The sequence below is a fragment of the Macaca thibetana genome, chromosome 9, assembly GCF_024542745.1.
Source record: "Macaca thibetana thibetana isolate TM-01 chromosome 9, ASM2454274v1, whole genome shotgun sequence".
NCBI lineage: Eukaryota > Metazoa > Chordata > Mammalia > Primates > Cercopithecidae > Macaca > Macaca thibetana.
The window spans coordinates 72,493,406-72,515,204 of record NC_065586.1 but is presented as its reverse complement, the minus strand read 5'-3'; positions in this window follow the sequence as shown (position 1 = coordinate 72,515,204).

The window sequence follows — 21,799 nt, the reverse complement described above, 5'->3', positions numbered from 1 at the left end:
TACCAGACCTGAAATCAGTCACTTCTCCAATGATACAAAGTTCTTTTTGTGGAGATAGTATTTAGAAACCACAATCTCAACACTAGGGGTGCTCTGTACCACTGAGGTGGTCATTGCTTTTAGGCCTTTTGTGTAAATAGATGTAGGTGATACACATACACACACACACACATGCACACACACATTAAAAAATACATTATGAGAATATTAGACTTTTAATTTAAATGCAAATCTACAGGTCTCATTGAACAATATTTCCATTTAACCATGTTTCAGGCTTTTATAAGATTCAGCTTAGAGAAAATTGAATTCATGACACTTTGTTTGAGTTTAATGACAAATATTTATGTGATTTTTTTAGTTGCTATTGTATGTATTGAAGTTATTCTTAATATTCAGTGTATAGAAGAGCCATTACTTCTATGGTTCCAAGAAGTAGAAATATGAATGTTGGAGAGAAAAATAGATTTGCAATGTATGGAACCTGAAGCTGGTTTCTGAAAAATTCTTCTAATCATCAGACATGCTTAATTTTTAGTGGAGGAGTCAGTTCTCATCAACATCTAGTCAAAATAAAAGTGTTCTACTGTTAGGAATATATTTGATAAAGCAGTATATGTTACTGTAAAAGCAACATACACATTTTTAAAATTTATTTTATCATAATTCTTGTTTTTAGGGTACAAATTTACAATGGGAGTATACAAACAAGTACATATTTTTGTGAAGTTGCATATTTTATGTATCCCAGCTATCAATAACAAGACAAATTTTGATTTATTATTATAGAAAAGATTAAGGGCTGCGCATGGTGGGTCACACCCATAATCCCAGCACTTTGGGAAGCCAAGGTGAGTAGATCACTTGAACCCAAGAGTTCAAGACCAACCTTAGCAACGTGGTGAAACTCCATCTCCACAAAAAATACAAAAATTAGCAGGGATTGGTGGCATCTGCCTATGGTCCCAGCTACTCAGGAGGCTGAGGTTGAAGGATCACCTGAGCCTGGAAGGTGGAGATTGCAGTGAACCACAGTTGTTCCTCTGCATTCCAGCCTGGGCAACAGAGCCAGACCCTATATCAAAAACAAAACCAAAAAAGATTAAATTATCTTTCTATTCTTTTATAGGAATTGATAATAGGAAATTATTTTTATAGGAAGAGATGATAAAAAGATTTATAGTCAAAACTGTAAAGAATGCATATATTATAAAGGTATCTTAGGTACTTAGTTTATAAAACTGTATTGGGTTTTTAAAAAATTTTGTGACAGTGAGTATTTGTCAGCTATTTCAAATTCATTGTTTGTTGTGATTTCTTAATTTAAACACATAAGCACTTCCACCCCTAATTTGTATTTTAAATTTTATACTATTATTTTTCGAAGTGGTTCCCCCAAACTGTAGACATCCCAGATCCCACCAAATCTGGAGTCGCCAGGAGTTGGTTGTTTTTCATTTAACCTTTGCCGTTTTTCGCCCTTCTCTGCCCTATTCTGTGCCCTGGGACCCTACAGATAGTCTCAGCTGGGCTTGCTTGTTCTTTGGCTTCAAGAAAAGAAAAATTTCGGAATATTCATTCTTTCTGCTTCCTTTTGTCTCTCATCCTAGTTGCAGTAGTGAATGTACTCCACTAAGACCTCAGGATTTGGTGGGAGGCTCACACTTCACAGTTTCAGCTTTTATGGGGCCTTGTAACACCATTTTCCCCCTTTTCCCTTTCAGGCCTGAGATATAAAGACGTTCTCCCTGATTTCATTATCCTTACTGATTTCCTTAATTCTCTTCAATACTTAACTATTTACTTCTATTGTTAAATTCTTTAGTTAAACTCTCTCGAGTATGGATTTTTTTTCTGCTGGAACTGATGTGGATATTGAGGTTAAGCCTGAGTAGAGAAGTCTGGGATGAGGAATTAGCCAAAGTTTATTGCCTCCTTTTGGTGCACGTGATACCTCAGTTTGCAAGTTCCCTTTGCATCAAAAAGCTCTTTTGTATCTAGACCCTGTTCAGGGCATGGGGCTCTTTGGCAAGGCAAAGATTTCCTGTGCTTAGGTTTTAGGCTGCACTGGGACACCAGTGCCTCCTGCCACCACCTGTGGGCATGCCTTTTTTCTAGAGTGTCACAACAGCATATGAGTCTTTGATACCCAGGATACCTGCATTCAGTCCTCTTTGCAATGTCTGGAATTATTCCCCTTTTGCTTGCCGCTCACATGGGTACATTCCTCTCTTCCCTCCTTCTCTAGTATCTTTAGTATGGTATCTGCCACTAGTCAGATATTTATTTTCTATAAGAAGAGTTTATGATTTCACATAACTTATGGTTTCTGTCTTGCTAAAATCTCTGAGGCAAAATGTTGAGGACTGAATAAAATGAGTAAAAGGGAAAAATATAGAGAAAATCAAAAAACTTAAAATTATGTTGTTATGTCCCAAGACTATCCAAAATTTTTGCAGGGTATTTATTAGTGTGATACAAACTGCTTCCTGGGATCCATGTAGGGCAGATCTTGGTCTGGTTATTTTCAGATCCATACTCTGTCTTTTTCTTCTGCCCTGGCCAGTATTATAAGAAACTACATTTGTCAGGCTTCCAGTCCTCTAGTGTCTGTGCAGGTTTGGCCAGTGCGATACACTGGTACAAAGAATGTATAAAGTAGAGAAGCCACGGTATGCCTTCTCTTTTCTCTACTTTTGGTCAGGTCTTTGGCAGCATCTCTGCACGTCTTCTATGGATCCAGATCCTGCTGGAACACACTGCTCCTCATGATCCAACTTCTAGTCTGTAACTACCTCCTGGATTTGAAAGCATGGCATTTTCCTGTGTTTCTCCAGCCCTTTTTGTTGTTGTCAATCTCTGGGATGCCTCACCATCTCCTATTTGACTTCTCAGTTCTTTAATCACCTGGATAATCCCCTAGATTAAATTTTATCTGGTTGAAATCGCTAGAGCGATTTCTGTTTTCTGATTGAAATTAAAATAACACATCATATTTCTCTCCAGTGGAAGAATTTATCTTCAGCTGAGGCTTCATTTCTGTCTGAGATTGTCTGTATATGAAAAATAGCAACCTAATCAATCTAAATAAAAAATGATTTATCAACAGTACACAGAGCTCATGAAATTCAAGATTGATTGAGAGTACGCAGAATGTGAACTCTGTTCTATTGTCTACTCTGGGCAGGTTTAGCCCTTAGATAGTTGTATGGATAAAGAGACCAAACTGATTCAGCAGCTGGCTATTTTACTGCAGCCTCAGGTCTGCTTGTACAAGGTTCCTGGAAAAAACTCTTTCCTCTTTCCAGTCCATGGTTGATTTCAAGCAGTGACTTTGACAAGGGGGAGAATGTGGTTATATAGCTATATGATTTGTTATCCATTTAGACTTGACCAGAGACAATGGGAGGACAATGGGGGTCCTCCAGGTCAATGGTACCTGGAGGACTTCCCCAGATACTTGCTTATGTTTACTGTCAAATTTCAAATTATTTTGCTTTATTTTAATCTATGTAACTAACTCCTCCCACACTTCTTTCCAGACCTCTTCTAATTAATTTTATTTTTGCTTTATTTTCATGTATGTTTTTCTAATTAGAGTATCTTTAGCATGGGGAAATATCTCTGCGTCCTGGACAAAAAAAGAATGGGTCATGCGCAGACATTTGGTCAAACTTCAGCTATAATGGTGAGGTCTCATTTTATTTCATGCAGCATTCTTCAGTTTTCCCCTTATTATTTTGACTGTGTTTCCATAAGATCTTAGTGACTTAAAAATATTCCTCCAATTTTACTGACTATACATATTTTATTTTTAACTGTATCTTTTTCCAAAGCAATAGCTTCCTCCTCTGATCTATACTGCTCCATCAACAAATCATATTTTAGGATGAATAAGAACCAGGGCAGTACTAAGGACCCTCCACAGCAAGAGTCTGTGAATTTCACTCTAGTGCCCCAATATTAATGTGTCTCAGGTCCCATCTGCCTCCAGTTCTGAGTGGTGGGCAACCTGGGCTCAAAGATGTGAACAAGGTAGTCTCTAGGTGAGCATTCTGTCTTTGTCTCTTAGTTGATAGCTAGCTGTTAAGAGATTTGTATCTTAGAATTTTATCTATTTCTTCCCCTCTAAATCACAAGAATTGGCTTTTCCTGTATTTTAAGAAGCAAAATAATAATACCAACAATGGTCATTTTAACTAGAAGTGTTATTACTTTTAAGAAAAATGAGAGTAATTATAATAAAGTACTGTAAGCTTCAGAGACTGAATAACTCAACTCATGGAGAACTTGGCTAACTGAACACCTTGGCTGCTCGACACCCCTCTCTTATTGACCCTATTGCATAGGTTGGTCTCGATGTGTCCTCCAGAATTGCTACCAAGAAAAAGAATCATAAAGTGGTTGCCTCTGGTGGGACTAACCTGTCGATTTGTAATCCCTAAACCCCAAAAGACCACAGTCTGGATCTCTTCTGTTGTTCTGCAGAAATAGAAAGATGTTAATCAAAATTCCCACTGGTCGTTTATTCACTGATTAGTTCATGTGTATTAAATAATTTGCACAATCAATCAATAGCAACCTAATTGAGGCATTGAGGTCTACTGATGCCTTAACCACAGGTAGCAGGAAAGGCTTGAAAATAGCTACAGGTCCGGAACTTCAATAAGAGTCACATGTAAACCAGGGACCCAGGCATTAGAGATCACCAAAGAACAAAGAGTCTAAGGGAGGTAAACATCCATGAATGCAGCTTTTGCTGAGATGGTACCTTCACATTTATTTAGATGGAGAACTAAGGCCACTTTTCAGATTGTATGTATCAAGGCGGCACTGCCATCCTAAATATTTATAATGTTTATACATAATATAAATATTTTTATTTATAAATATATTTATAATGCAAAGTTTCTATTATAAATTTTTAATTATAAATATATTTATAATGCAAACTGTTTGTATTCTAAACAATTACATACAATTAACAAGGGATTATGTAGTAACTAGGGTTATATGTATGTTTGTGTGTGTGTGTGAGATCTAATTCTCTAAAGGAGTTTATAAGGGCAAGAAGAGTAGAAACCCCTTCTACCTCAAACTATACAGAGTAAGTCTCCTTTCTTACCTACCACTCCCACCCAAAATCTTGGGGCTGGACTAAATGTAGATCATGGCGGAATTTGTTCAGAGCACCAGTTACAGATCAGCTTAGATTAGTTATAGAATAAATGGATTGTGAACCACAGGACCTCATGTGTAGAGAGAAAGAAAGGCTTTCTACATAACTGGATTCCCCATAGGCATATTACTGCAAAGTATTTTGGTGGAAAATAAAGCCGCCTTAAAAATTAGCTGACAAGCAACCTATATTAATAGTCATCAATTAGAATCATTTCAGACAGACCTGAGAATTCTGTTTACTAATAACCAGGAACCTAGGACCCAGAAAATGAAAGTAAAAGCCTGCTAAACTTCGTGGAACATAGAGAAAGAGGAGCCAAAGAATTCTGAAGCAAAAATCTCAATTGGGTCAGTGCAGAGATAATTCACCTACCACATGACTAAAGGTTTCTATCAGCTTCTCTACAAGCTAAACTTAGATCTTAATATCAGACACCTGATGCATAGTATTTATAGTTTCTTATAGATAATGATGCCTAATAATTCTCTTTATTCTCTTTATAAGTTTAGTCATCCGTGATTTATTAATTTTGCTGCTTTCATTAAGTTAGAAAAAGTCGAGTTAAGAAACTGGTCCGAGTGTCGTTGAAGAAAGAGATCAGCACTGCAGGATCGTATGAGAGTTCAGTAAAGAATCGATTCTCAGTGTGCTAAGACCGGGTTGGGAGCATTACAAGAGGAATGTTGCTGTAGCGGGGGCTTCTTTAGGACTGGGTATGTCACAAACCACATACAGGAATCAAGTGAGAGACCAGTTTCCATTAAAATAAGTGGCTAGAAACAGGCATAAGTTGTAGCAGAACGATTTGTTGTTGGATGGTCATTAGGTTTAAAGATGGCCGTACATGAAGTTGTTAGTTGTGTGTAGTGCTCAAAGAAACTTAGCTCAATTGCATAACAGCTGTGTGGCTTTAGACTGGGCATTTATCCATTCTGTGCCTCTGTTTCCTCCTTTGTAAGCAAGGTTGGGCATAACAACTCTTTATGGATTCTTGTGAGAAGTTGATGAGTTAGTACATGAAAACCACTTGGAAAAACCATTCAGTAGAGATTAGCTCTTGACATTGTTACTAGCTCTTGACATTGATAAGAATTAATTACATCAATAATTTATTTCACTAAAATAAAGGCTGATATAAAATAAAGACTACTGGATATACTGGGTATAATCTACTGAGTATGAGTTTGAGAATACTCATACTCAGTAGGATATAAGTTTGGAAATATGGCTTCTAGTCATGGCTCTGACAATTACACCCCAAGTGAGCAATAGAATTTTAGAACTGGAATGTGAAAGTGATTCTGAAATTATCTTATTCCAATTCCTCAATTTATGTAAAATATTAGGGCCAGGGGATTCTTGCTCAAGGTCACACAGCTACTTGGTAGCAGCATGCATTCCACTCTACTGCCTTTCTTAAATAAACTTCACCCTTAACTTCCTCATGTGGAAGTCAAAGTGTTGAACTATGTTAATTATTCCTCCAATTCAATTAAAATATAGGCCCTTTAAAGCTCAAATCATTAAATTAATTAACAGATATTTATGTCTAAAAATATCTGAACATATGTTTGTTCTATAACACAGCAATTCCACCCTAGATATATATCCAATAGAAATGTGTATATCAAATGATAAGAACTAGAATGTTCATAAGAACACTAGTTATATTACTCCCAAACTGGAAACTACTTAAATGTCCATCAACAGTTGAAAGGGTAAATATACTGGCACATTCACACAATGCAATATATTGCAGCAAGGAGAATGTATAGCTACAGAAACTACCAATGAGTCTCATCAACACAGTATTAATCGAAAGAAGTCATACCCAGAGCAATTCATGCTATGTGATCCTATTCATATAGAGTCCAAAAATAAGCAAAACTAAACTGTGCTGTTTGAAGTGGGGATGGTAATTATCCTGATAGGAGTTAGAAACTGAGAAAGGGTCCAGAGGGGTTCAGAGGTGAATAATAAGATTTTGTCTCTATTTTATTTTATTTTATATTTTATTTATTTTTGAGTCAGAGTCTCATTATGTCACCCAGGCTTGAGTGCAGTGGCATGATCTCAGCTCACTGCAACTTCCACCTCCCATGCTCAAGAGACTGTAGTGCCTCAGCCTCCTGAGTAGTTGGAACTATGGACGCACGCAACCACACTCAGCTGATTTTTATAATTTTAGTAGAGACAGCGTTTTGCCACGTTGGCCAGGCTGGTCTCGAACTCCTGGCCTCAAGTGATCCACCCACCTCGGCCTCCCAAAGTTCTGGGATTACAGGTGTAAGCCACAACTCCTGGCAGGTTTTGTCTCTTAATCTGGGTTTTGGTTGCATAGATGTGCTCAGTTTGTGAAAAATCAATGAGTTTTATGTTTATGATCTGTGTACTCCTCTGTACGTGTATTATTCTTCAATAAAAATAAACCCAACACAGTAAAACAAAAAATATTGAGTGTCACCTCTTGTCAGCCACTATTCTAGGTGCTGGAGATAATGAACAAAATGGACAATCTCTCTACCCTCAAGGAGGCTACTTTAGTGAAGAGTAAAGGAGACAGATTTGCATGATGAAAGGAAGCTAAAGTTATTTTGAAACTGTAGTTGGGCAGTGATTGCTTCATTTATTAAGTAATTACATTGTAGCTGCCATTGTTGTCTCTCAATTTATGGATTCTGATATTATAGTTAAACATTCGACAGTATATCATCTCTCATTCTGTCTCCGAGAGCTTCTTTTAAATACGATTTAAAAAAAAATCTCAAATGGTTTTTCTTTTCTTGGCTGTCTGCTACTTTCCAAGTGGTTTTAGACTCATTTTTCATCAGTATGTCAATGGGCATTGCCAATTACCACAAAGTGCTCATTTCTCATAAAAAATAGAAACAGCAAACTAGAAAAACTTGCTACAGCAGCCAGTGGTATATGGGACCTATTACAGCCATTTAAGTAACCTCAGTAGTGATCTGTTTACGAAAGAAAGACATTTGCTTTTTAAGATCTATTGCCCATTTAGCAACCTCACTGACAAAGGCAACGTTATTCAATATTATTGTCATATGTTTTCAAAGTTGGACTTTAATTGCCTTTCAGACAAAAAGGATACTTTAATTATTAAGCTTAATTGTGCAGAGAGAACAATTGCAAAAACTGGGATATGCATTGATGTTCCAATGTGCTTTTTTTTTTTTTTAATGGGATAAATGAAGCCCAAGAATCAAACGAAAAATGCTAAGAAAATAGATGAAGAACTCTTTAGGAAAGTACAGATGTTTATTGGTACCATATATAAAAGCCCCTAGACGATGAAGATTTTGATTAGCCTGTAGATAACAGTGCACTTTTCTTTATCACCTTTGATTGTATCAAAATGTCCCTGTGGACTGAAGGAGTGCATAAAGCCTCTAGCTTGAGTTTATAATGAGGTTAATGGTATTATTTAATTTAATGTTTTATGAGCACCATATTATTTAATAAAGATTTCTTATAGAACTTATGGTGACATTTCTTGAGTTGTTATTGCAAACGATTGTTTTCTGGCAGTCTTCTCTTCTCACATCTCAATTAATAGTGTTATGTGGCCCCGTTGACCGTTTTGCACAGCATGGCTCTGCCCACAGGTTACAATTGATTGGAGGAGGGGACAACACACGTCTCAATCAGAGCACCATTTTCAGATTGTAGCCACAGTTGATTGGTCAAAAGGTTGGTATGTGACCCAAGCTTGCCCATTTCCTTCTCCAAGAAATTTGGTTTGGGTTTTAGGGAGAGAAGGTAGTTACACTTTGGTTGATGTATGAGTGTGATTGTTGTTTGTGGACATTTTTTCTGCCATGTGCCATACTCTATAACAGAAATGAGTGGTGCAGGTGTGTTGTGGGGAGCAGAGTTGGGGAGTGGACATTATTAAAGTCATCCCTGTCCCTGGTTCCTGTCCATTCACAGGGCCAAGTAGCATTCCAGTTCTTGGGTTCCATGGGAACATTATTTACTCTGAAATGGTAGAATTGGTTTCCGTACTTGCAGACAACAGCCCTGCCTCATGTAGCTTTCTGACTTTACACCGCTCTCTTCCACCTGAAATAATATATGGACAACACTTTGCAAAAGTCCAGCAAGTCGGCTCAGCTTCCTTTTGAAATGAAATAGGTTTTAAATAAATAAAATTTAAAAAGGGTTAAATAAATGTTTTAGAATTCCTAAAAGGGGTTTATATTTCATTTCACATTTGAAATTATGTTTCACTTAATGATGAAGGGTAATTCTAGAATCCATTCCATTTTAAAACTGAAAGGGATCTCCCTCCTGTTTTTTTTTTATCCTGGCTGAGGAAACTGGGACCCAACGAGGTCAACCTACCTAGATTTCACGGTTCATCAGTCCTAGTAGGGCTTTCCATTTGAGATAGTAAAGTGGAAGTACCTAGGCGGCTACCAAATCTGAGCCTAAAAGCAGAGAGCTAAATTCAAGAGAGAATGGAAGCCAGGGATGATGGGACATTTGTCTGGAATGCATGGAGAGTGGGATTGTGAATTCGGTGTCAAGATCCCAAACATCGAATTCCATTGCATGCCTTCTCGTTGCTTGACATTGCCTGCTACTTTGTTTTTAGCAAAGACATCAGAAATCTGCATTTTAGCAAAGACATCAGAAATCTGCACCTCCTTTCCAGCTTTGAAACTCAGAACTCTTCTCCCTATCCTTCTTTAGCTCTCAACCTCTTTGGAGGGATCCTTAGGCTAGGGCTGAATGAACAACATCTTAGGAAGGTATCTGTGTTACCAGTTCTTTGAGAAAGGTGTGTATTGGTGAGATTGAAGACAGGTATGTAGATGAGGATGCACTTTAAAATAACGTATTATCAAAAGGAAAATAAATTCTGCATGATGAACTCATCTAGTCAGAGGTGATAGAGAGCTAAATAGAAATTTGTACGTTTTCTAGGTGGACGAGGACACTTTTCTGAATTTCAGTCTCTTAGGTGGGCAAGCTACTTGACCTCTCCAAGGTTCACTCATTTGCCATTTTAAAGGGGTGAAATGCACTTGCAGAATTTAGCACTGTAAGCACTCGCTATATGTTAGTTATCAACACTGGATAGGATAATACCGAAAGGGTAAAATTTTTAAAAGGTAAAATCATGACTCTCACAGAGATATAAAATCAACACATGTCAAAGATTTCGTTTAACCCATTATTAAGTGAATACAGCTGGTTCAAAGGGAAATCTAAAAAGCAGACTCATTTATAAACCAGTAATATTAAAATTAACTGCTCCGAACAGTGCATAGTTTTCTTTTGAAGGCACTCAGTAATCTTTCTTGCTTGTTCCAAATTTCCTGACATTGCTATAATTATTATTAATTACTCTGACTGAGTCCCCCCATTCATGCTCACTTACCAGGAAGGACTCTAATTTTGACATATCATAAATCTCATGTGCCTAAAATCCACATTTACAATATAAATATTCTTGCCTGTTCTAGGTAGATTTTGCAATAGAGTTCCACTACTACAGCCCTTTATTATCAAGCCTTCAATTCTTGGCCATAACTTACTAGCTTGGATTAAAGTCAAAGAGTGAAAAATATGTTGAGGCTTAAACAAGAAAGAAAAACGGAAGTGGTCACGCTGGCAATTTACCTATTTAGAAAATGTCTGGGGCTATGAAAACTAAATCCACTGTTGGCAGAGCATGCTCAAGCAGGAGAGTCTATTTGGTGTGGGAAATAGTACTCAACCTTCCATTTTCAGCAATTTCATCAAATCTCTCCTGCTCGCTCAAATATTTATTTAGTCTCCTATAATTTATGGTAACCATGGCACTTAGTATTACCCAGGTGTTAAATCAAACACACAAAAAAGGTAAAAAGAATAGTAAAGAAGTATCGAGTGATGCCCAAGGGAACTTATTAAGTGTATTTCATTTAAATAATCCAATTCAACGGATTGAGGCAGAACTCTTTTCTTAAAAAAAGTACAACTTGAAAGAACTTGGCTCAAATTGGAGCAGTCACCTTACCTGCAAGCTGCCCAGATCATTAATTTTAATAATTTCTATTGCACACTTCTGAAGTAGACTGCATTGGTTGTTCTTTGCACTTGTTCTGTGATGTAATTAGGTTGCTATTAGGATCTACACTTGAAAGATGCACAATGAGGTCAGTGATTTGCACAAGGGAATAGTCAGGGCCAAAGACACACATTGTATTTCAGCCAATTTTTGTCTCACTTCTGTGGAACCTGGGATTTTTTCTTCTTAGAAACAGACCATTTTAGAAGGTTAGCCACGTGATCTTGAAGTACTGTCCTACAATCTCGTATCCTTCTCAGAAACCCCCTAGTTTCATGCCTTCCTCTCTACTAGTCAACACCAACTCCATGCACCTTCATAGATTCAGCTAGTCAACTTACTTATTGATTGCCACTCTACCACATCTAAGAACAATTTTTAGAAGAGGAGGAGGAATATTCAATACCATTAATCACCAGGGAAATGCAAATCAAAACTACAATCAGATATTACCTCATACTTGTTAGGATGGCTATTGTCAGAAAAACAAAAGATGAGTGTTAGTGAGCATGGCATGTGGAGAAATAGGAACCTTTGTGTGCCATTGGTGTAATGCTAATAATTAGAATTTTGTGGGCTTCTGAGCATGTTTATCACCATTTGAACTAACTTAGTAGGAGAGAGATTATTATAATTGACTCTTCAATACTAATATGTTAATATTGTAGGATGAAGAGAGCATAGACTTTGGAGTCTCAGTCCTTAAGTAGTTACTATTTAGTAAATAAAAACATTACTTAATGTTTCTGAGCCCCAGTTTCCATACCTTTAAAATGGAATGACAATATCATGTGGAGTTGCTGTAAAGATTATCTGCGATACATTGAACATACCTGGAACAAAATACATGTTCACTAAATAATAGCTATTATTTTTAACTTATAACTTTAGACATAAGTCTTCTGTGAATTAAGTATTCTTATTTTTTATCTACCACATATTAGAGAAAGGAGAATGTGAAGGTTTAAGTACGGCATGCTGCTGTTTTTTTTTTTAACTGTATAAACTAGGTTATTTACTAATTTGAGTGACATTTATCGAATATGTGGATAATCTGTGACAAGTGTTTTGTTTTAGGCTAAGTTTTAATAATGTATCACCGATCTACGTGAAGTCTCCTCTCTTGGGTGGTAATTGCTCGGTGAATGGAAAATAATTTTATTGGCATTTTCAGCCAAATCTGGACCATTAATTCAAATGCAGTAATCCAGGGAAATATTATTATAAAGACAAATAAAAATTAGTAGCATATGTTGGAAAGTAGGACTACACAGAGAGTGAAAAGTCACAGGTTCCAGTTCACCTGCCACACATAATTGCAAATGTGACCCAGAGTCATCACTTAACTTCTTCGTGTCTCCATTTAATCTGTGCTGTGACCTGTTGAGCCACATATTCTCTGATGGCAGATGTGTAGAGGCACATAGAGTCTATGCTAATTAGAAGTCAGTTACCAAAACATGAGGAAATAGATTCAGATTATCTGTGTTTTGAATACTACTGTTTCCCTTAATTAACATGAAAATCAAGGATATTTATAATCACCACTAAGAGTGATCACACTAGCATTTCTGTAGGGCTTTGTAGTTTATAAAGTGCTTTTCAAATACATTGGCTTATTTGGATTTCACAGCAACTTGTGAAATAGGTATTACCATTCTCTCTCTTTGACGGGGGTGTGTGTGTGTGTGGCGGGGAGGGGAGTGGGGGGACAGAGAGAGAGAGAAGTAGGGGGTGGGTGCAGGGCGGGCTCAGAGAGCAAGTGCACAGGAGTGCACAAGGGCTTGTGAGCATGAAACTATTGTAGATATGAGATCAGTAACTGGCTTGTTCTAGGGCATTTACACTCCTACAGCTTTGCTGTTCCAGTCATCCTAGATCTACTTATTTTTAGTCCAAGCCCATTAACTTAGGAATAATATTGGAAACTTTGCGTTGATAAAGTCTATGAATATGGCTCAGGGTAACTTAAATAATTAATCAATAATTCAAAGAACCATTGACTTTTATCACGTAGAAACAGATCTTATACCCTTTCCAGACTTCCTATTGGCTCTAAAGATGACTTTTCCTGGACAGGGCACAAATAAGATAGTTTAATGACTTTCTCAAGCTTCAGGACAACTGAAGGAAAAGTGGTCAAAACAATTTTTCCAGTTTAAAAAAAATTAAAAAGAGCTTTAATCTCATCACAAAAACAATACATATTTACTGCAGAAAATTAGAAAACACAGAAAACTACTTCAATTACACAAGCCAGAAGGCACTTCTCTTTATATTTAATAGTGTCAGTGATGACAACTGTGTTTGGTGCTTGTGCTTAAAATTAGCCACCTGTAATCAAAAAAGAATACTCATCTTTCACTTTTTTTCCCCTGAACCTGAGTTTGGCTTCAGAATCTTTCCCAACACAGTGCCAGTGGGATCCATAATACTTGATCAGAGTTGGCCTGTGAGTTTAAACCTATTTTCTATCTCTCGTGCCTTTCCAAAGTCTGTACTCTAGCATACACAGAAGCAGATACATATATTTTAATAAAATTAACTTATTTGACTGGCTTCAAAGCATGCACCTGCCTTATTAAAGTGATGCCATCCATCCCGTTTTTTATAAAAGGTACAACTCTTGAACACCAATCAAAGGATTTTCTCTGCAGCTTCAGGGAATGGTGAGATAAGAGTAGAAAGTTAAAAGGACTTATACCGACAATCATAAAAACAGTTCTAAAAATGAACTTTAATTTGAACAGTTTAAGTGCAAAATTTTCAGAAAGAGACTTTTGTGGTGAAACTACTTAATACCCAACATTTCGTGTTAAGTCTGCGTGCGTTCCAAATAAGGTGTCCCCCCGTCCTTCTAAATTACTGAGCATAAAAGCTGTAATGTTATATGTTCCCGAGGGGCAGAGAGTAATTCAGACATGAAGTAATTTTAATAGAAATCATTCCTCTTTTCTTGGCAAGAGAAGAATTTCAGTAGGAATTTTTCAAAATTACAAAATATCCTTCCCTGGGGGATCCATGCCGCCACTTAGCAGATTTCTCATTTCATTTAACACAAATATTTTGATCCTCAAGGGGAAATCTGCTCAGTTACAGTTTCTGCGTTACTGTCTCCCAAAGATAAACGAGGTGCTTTTCTCCAAAATGGACACAGGAGAGGTAAGGTGGGAGGAAAATAATATAAATCCCGGGAAGAAATTTCTAAAACCGATTGACCAAAGCCCTTAAGAATGGAAACAATATTCAATTTCTATTTCATTTTCATCTCAGAATGCTTTCAAACAGGAGAGATACTATTTTTTTTCCCCCTGGGAAAATTAGCTTGAAAATCTGCCTGGAGGGAACAAAGAAGAAGGTGATTTTGAAAGGCAATGGGGCTTCTCTTTCCTTCCTAGTTCAGGTTATCACAGTGGCCTTCTGGAAGGATGGGCAGAGAAGACTTCAGGCCTGCATCTGGTTTTAGCTGAAAAGTGTTCTCTCATAGAGAAGCCATGTCTACTGGGGAGTTGTGGGCGAGGATGCTTTCCATTTGCTGACCTTGAACTGGGTGCCATCGTTAGCATTGAGTGCTAGCACACCTGTGAAGAAGATGCAATTTGTCATCCGTGCCTGTTGCCAAGTGTCCTCTGCCCTCCAGATATTCTGAAACTGAGTATTTAAACCTGCACTTCTCAAGCAATGTTAAAAATGATAGCTTGTCTTATTGATAATTGTATTGGGATTCCAGTTTGCCAAATGACAGGCAGACTGATCTCCCATTTGGGATGGTGAGGTGTAAATGGGTTACACTCCATTCTCTAGTGGTCCTGTAAAAAAACGCTGGGCTTGAAGTAAATAACTAGTGGTGATAAGCACCAGGAGTTGGTAGGGAAAATAGGTATTTCTGTGTTCATCAAACTAGGCATCTCTCTATTCTGTCACTCTGAGAGACTGACATTGCTTTTAAGGTCAACTTTAGCACCATGTTTTAGTAATAAAATCATTTCTTTCTTAGAAGGTAATGCTTTTAAGGCTTTCAGTGGAGGAGGCACTAAATGAACTTTCAACTAAACTTTGGTGTCTTCAAATAAATTCAGGTTCAAAGCCCCTTACATGCTAACCTTAAGCATCAGGTTTCAGGTCCCAGCATTTGAATTAAAAACTCTAAACCTTAAAAACATGAAGCCATAGACCATGTATATCTTTTCATCATTTTACCCCAGTAATGATCACAGTGGCTGGGTACATAGTGATCAATACGTGTTTTTGCCCCAGCAGTCTAGAAGCGTTAGCAACGCCAAGGGAAATTGCTTAAGAAGACTAATCAGAGCTCTGCTTCAGTCATGCAACATGTCTTCATGCAACCATGGATTCATGGTCATTACAAAAATTCAGGGTCAGAAACGATTCTAACATACTAGTAGTCCAATGTCATAGTGATCTTTATTTCCTAATAGAATATTAGAAGTTTCATTGCTTGACAGATAGGCATCAGTGTCCAAGGTATTTGCCAGATGTTTTGATATTAGGCTGTAAGCCCTTCTGCAGGAGAAGAAAAGCAGCTCCCCAAAAACACAAGCAGCCATTTAAAAAAAAAAAAACAAATACTCTTTAGAGTTTTTATGAGCATTTAAGTTCTAAGAATTTTTAAAGTGGTATGTAAAAACACCATAATGTCACAACTTTAAATTAGATTTCAAATGAGCCCCTTTGTAAGGAAGCAGACTTTATTAGGCCAATAATCTCTTTACTCTTTTCTGTTGTTAAAGTGAACTAAATATGGCCTGAGAAGGACTCTGCACTTCTACATTGGAGTCCATGTGGACAAACTGCAGCCTAGCTTAATAGCTAGACAACACTGAAAACCTAATTTAGGATTATGTGCCTGTAGCTGAGTCTTGACCAATCCCAGTACTGCTGAGTGTTCAAACTGTGTAAAAATAATGCAAATGCCCACTTGTAACTAATCCAGCCGTTCTGTACCTCACTTCCAATTTCTGTACCTCATTTCCCTTATTTTGTCTATAAACCTTCTTCCACTATGTGGGTATGCTGGAGTCTCCATGAATCTGCTGTGACTCTGGAAGCTGCCCAATTCATGAATCGTTCATTGCTCAATTAAACTCCTTTAAATTTAATTCAGCTGAATTTTTTCTTTTATCACTGTCTTCTGTGTTGACTATTGTCAATTTTAGGCCTAGCAGAAGTCTCTCCTAAGTCAAGTACATAATTTAAGCCCTATACTCATGAGGCCAGGAAGAGGATTAAATTTCCTTTGGCCAATTTCAAGAAGAACAAAAGCTCACCTAGTTCTTTTCATTTTTGCAAATGTGTGCTACACAACTTGTCCCCTGAAATGTGGAACAAGAGAATATGACTACGTATCAACACATCTCTACTCCTAGTGAATTAATATTAATAATAGTAGTTATTAATATTAAGAACAAATATATTTTGAGTGTTTACTATGGACCAAACTCTGTGCTAAGCATTTAACATAAAATCTTCATGACAAACTTGTAAGGTAATATAAACAATACCCTTTTATAGAAGAGTAAGATAAGGCTCATAGAGGTTAAGTGTCAGATTTGAAGCCAGGTTTATCTAACTCCACGACCACCTTCATTCTGTTATGCCAGTCTGTCTCCCATACTACTACTTGTGAAGTAATTTATTATTGATAAAAGACTTTTAAAATTTATTCCGTTTCATTGAGTGAGGATTACTCATCAAGTGCATGATCTTTGTGGATTCCCTTATAAGTAGGGAAGCAAGGTTAAAAGTAGTGCAGTTCATCCAGATTTGTGCAGCTGGGACAAGCTGCATGAGGTAGGCCCAGTATCAAGGTACTCTCACTCTTCATCCTGTGCCGTTTTCCTTACATCAAAGACATCCAAGATTTCAGGGTCGGTGAATGTCCATAGCTTGCTACCAATGTACTTTTCCTTGGAGGTGCAACTTGAACTGAGAATCAGAAGACACAGCCAAACTTAGCAAGTGTTTATCAGACATACTGCATTAGGCATTTCATCCACATTCCTCAACTTCTAGGAGTTTACACAATGCAATACCCAAGCATACTTATGAAAGTTAACTCTTGGAAAATGGTATGCAATTCATATATGTGAACCCAAGTATGAAATAAATGAGTAAACATATGCATAATTAAAAAAATTACTAAGCACAAAAAGGATTCAAACTGTAATTTCTGCACAATTCCTCAGTTTAAATGATGGATCCCATTTCAACTCTTGCCAGTTCTAAGATAAGTAAACTGTTATTTATACTTAGCATGAGAGAAAGACCTGAAAGACTATACTACATAGGTGAGTTAGAAGAAAGATGAAAGATGTTGGGTGGGCCTGAGAAAAACTGTTGGTTCATATTTCTATGACCTTTTGCTAAAATGAGTTATTCAAAGATGGGGACCATGTGTTATTTTTAACTTCTTACCCCACTTCCTCCAATGCCCAACAATGTCTAGAAACAGTATTCTAACCAACAGTAATGAATGGGCTTGGGCATTTGTTTACCCCGATATTGAAAGTAGAATAAATGGGGTATGTGGAATTTTCTGGAGAGTATGTTCACAGATCTTGTTGGATCCTTGGAATGTATGACTCCAAATAATAATAATAATAATAATAAAACCTAAATTTACTCTCCATCATGACTGCATGTTAAAATCATCTGTTCAGCTCTTGAAAATTGTGGATGGCCCCTCACTGGGACTACTTAATCAGAATATCCTGGGAGTGGACGATGAGGGGTAGAAATCAACAAAATACTCAACAGGTTAGTACAGTGCACTAAAAGCGTTGACCATCCCTAATCTAGAACATAGTATTGTCAGCTATTTGAATGAGGAAGGAAAATAAAACTTGGAAAATCGTGTGTATGTTTCTTGAGGGTGGTGTAAGTGGAGAAGGAAAAAACAAACAGAAAAAAATATTTGCTTATCCTCAAATTTAATGGTTTTTATCTTTTGCTTTCTGTGAATAGCTTTTGATCTATTTTGCCAATGCTTTTCTTATGAACTGCCGCAAATATTTTCTATAAGTAGGTGGAGGTGTGGTATAGTGTTTGTTTTGGATTATTAACTGTTGTTTTAATGGCAATCAAGAGAAACAGATTTTGACTAGTTAAACAAAAAATGAGAGTATTGAAATGATTAGGGATTCTTACACAACCGGAGAAAAAGCGGAAGATCCAGGCCTCTGGGAAAGCCAGAACATAGAATGCCTTAGGAAGCCCCTGAAGACCTCCACTCCCTGTGTTCCTCTATCAAGGTTCAAAATCTGAGAGGCCAAAACTGGTTCAGGTGTCTTCCAGCTATGCCCAAAGGATGTGTATAGCCAGTGGGAGTCCACCTTTGTGTATAGGGAACAATTCCAGGAAAAACGTTTCAGAAACTTGCAATCATGGCAATTGATGTCTACTCTATTCATCAATGAATTCTGGTCTAACCTATTCAAAGACAACTTTCAAGATATAAAAATGCAGAGGAGATAGAAAAGTCATGGCTTCAGAGGAGGAAGTCCACTAGAGGATTACATGTATGGGTTATGGGTTGGGTTGGTTTTGGTTCACATTGAGACATGGTTATCAAAGGACAGCGATTTTATGATACTTACCCTCAGACAACTAGTAAAGGATCCACAGTATGAGCCATATGACTGGTTAATGCAGGGCTTACATGGTGGCTGGCAGGCCACAGAAATGGAGAGGGCTGGGGCCTAAGCAGGGTGTCTCAACTTCAGCACTGTTGATATTTGGGATCAGGATAATTCTTGGCTGTGTATATGTGTGTGTATATATATGTGTATGTACGTGTGGGGGTTCTGGCCATTCTAGCAGCACCCATTCCCATCATGCTTATATAAAGAAAACTAAAGAAAGGAAAAGGAAGTTGCCCTTTTGAGAAAATTGAACGCTTCTCCCCTCCACAGGATGCAATTTACTATGTGCTAACTTCCCTACAGTCAGAAATGTCTAAGAAATTTATCCCATTAAGTAAGGGATGGGTGATGCTGCCTCATTTGAAAGTTGTGTGTGATGCTGCAGGGGTGTGGAGAAGGGTGCGAGGGAGATTGGGCCCGAGAGATGGAGAACCCAGGAAGGGGTGCAGGGAGCACCTGCAACAATCAGTATGCCAACAAGACCTGGGAGCTGGTGAGAGTAGTTGGAGTTTAAGTCAACTTGCTGGGAATTCCAAGAGGGTGGAACAGAGGAGTAGGTGGCTGAGGGGTTGACATGCACACCTGCTGAGGATTGAGCCACATTTAGGGCCACAGAGTAGAAGAGGAGGCCAGTTTGCCTCGGGGTATTCTGAAAAAAAGTAACACATGTGCCTACAAGAAAAGCCAGTGTTTGGAAACTGGGTGCCCCAAAACTAAATGGTGTTCAATTGAACACGCATCAGAAAGGAGACAGAGATCTCATTACCATGGACACATGGGTGGTCCAATTATGTTAATCAGGGTTTATGGTCACAATGGAACCAAATAAAACTGACTTGATGTAAAGTAATGGGGCACCTGGTCTAAGGATCCTTAAATTCTCTCCACTAGAATCAGGATTGGTCTCCAAGCCTGGAGGTAGGCTGAGCCTGAAGTGCACGGGGGTTGGAGGTTTGCAGGGCAGAAGGGTGGACAGGTCATTATCTCCAGTTCAGTCTCATAGATGTTCTATGCTTACATTGCCTGATTGCTGGACTCGCACCGAAGCCCCGGCTTCTACAAGAAAAAGGGTCTCACCTTGCATTCTATCAATAGCACCAAAGGGAGTCTTCATTTCCAAAGGTAATTGCCGCAAACGTGTTACACAATATCATTCATTACTTGCTAGGATTGAGTGCTGAAAGTACATTTCACAAGATAATGAAGTTGTTTTCCAGGACTGAAATAACCGGTTTTCTGACTCCTAGGTTCATCCCACATTAGGTGTATTACACACACACCTGTCAAAATAAATAACTTACTTGGGATGTGTCAGAACTCACAACAAGATGATGAGAAATGTGTAGGGTTGTAGAAAGCAAATCAGAGAGGCTGAGTGAGTGAGGGGAAAATAATGGTCCATGTCAGCAAAGGCATAGCCCAGCAAGAGAGATGAAAGCATAGTGAGATTTTAAAATGTCCACATTCCCGTTCTTGCAGATTTCAGTGAACAGAGCCACATGTGGTCACACCAAAAATATTGGTTGGAAATGAATTCCTGGCTGCAGTGGTGTCTCATGAAGCCAGCTTTGTAATTTACAAAGCAGCCAAAGCCATACAACTGAAATGGGAGTTTTCAATCAGGTAGACTGAGACTAGTGTGGGGGAAATCATACACTAGTTGGAGAAATACATTTTTATCAGGCAACAGGTGCCATTGAAAAAAAAAAGAAATTGAATAATCTGCTCCAGACAGGAAGAGTTGCAGGCACGGGTTTTCAGCTATAATTATTAGATGGCAAATTATTTTAAAGGAAGCTTTAGGAAATATTCAGAGTAGCTTCCAAGGAGAAATGATGAGCTTAGAGAGGCATGGGAAAACCTGGTAGCAATAATAATAATGATGATAATAATAATAAATAATAGTAACAATGAAGGAGGAGGAGAAAGTGGAGGAGAAGAATAGGAAGAGGAAGAGGGAGTGGGAGAGAATGAGGGAGAAGAAATAAATCTTGCCTGATCCAACTAAATAAAGGAAAAAGTGAAACATGACATATACAAAGTCTAGACAAACAAGCCAGTCACAATTGGAAAAGGTGGTAGGAACGGGAAGATGAGCATGAGTAACTATCGCAGGGTTAAATATGCTTCAATAGCAGCAGTCATGTCTTTTGTGGCATCCTTGTTGAGCAATACCATGTAATAAAACAACTTGAGTGGCACCAGCAATTTGCAGCCATGTCTGTTGTGTATCTAATGAGCTCCAATTCAGTGCAGCAGCATTCCAGTCAAATGGACACGTGGAGGGCCCAGTTCTGCCGCCTCTGGGCTAACAAAGTCTGAGAAGGAACTGAGCATGGGCAGTTGGCCCAGGCATCTAAGGCTCTGGGTGTCCCCCGACGCTCCCGCACCCCACCCCCACAATCCTGCTGCTTTTTCCTCCTCAGCACAACCAATCATAGTTCAGGAAATTTTGTGATCCAGCCATCAAAACCTTCACTTTGCCAAAGACAGAAGAAAAATTAGTAGAGACAGGAAATTCCTGGAAGAGAAAGCTGCTGTGAGAGCTAATAAACCCATATTAGGGTTTGCTTTTTAACCTCCAATAACACGACTGTTATGACCATTACTGACAATAATAAAATGAATAAAAGAGATTGAATCATAGCAGTGAGGAAAGAATCATGGACTGTGAGGGCAGAGAAACATAGATTCAAACCCTGCCTATTGAGGGAAAATTGCCTACTCTCTCTAAGCCTGTATTCTATTGAAGAACACTATTATTTTGTAAATTTGCAAAGATTAAATGAGTATTAATTAGAAGTGCCTTTACTGAGTGCTTTCTACCTGTTAGGGCTTATGTGAAAGTATCTACAGCATCTCAGTTAAACCTCACCTTTA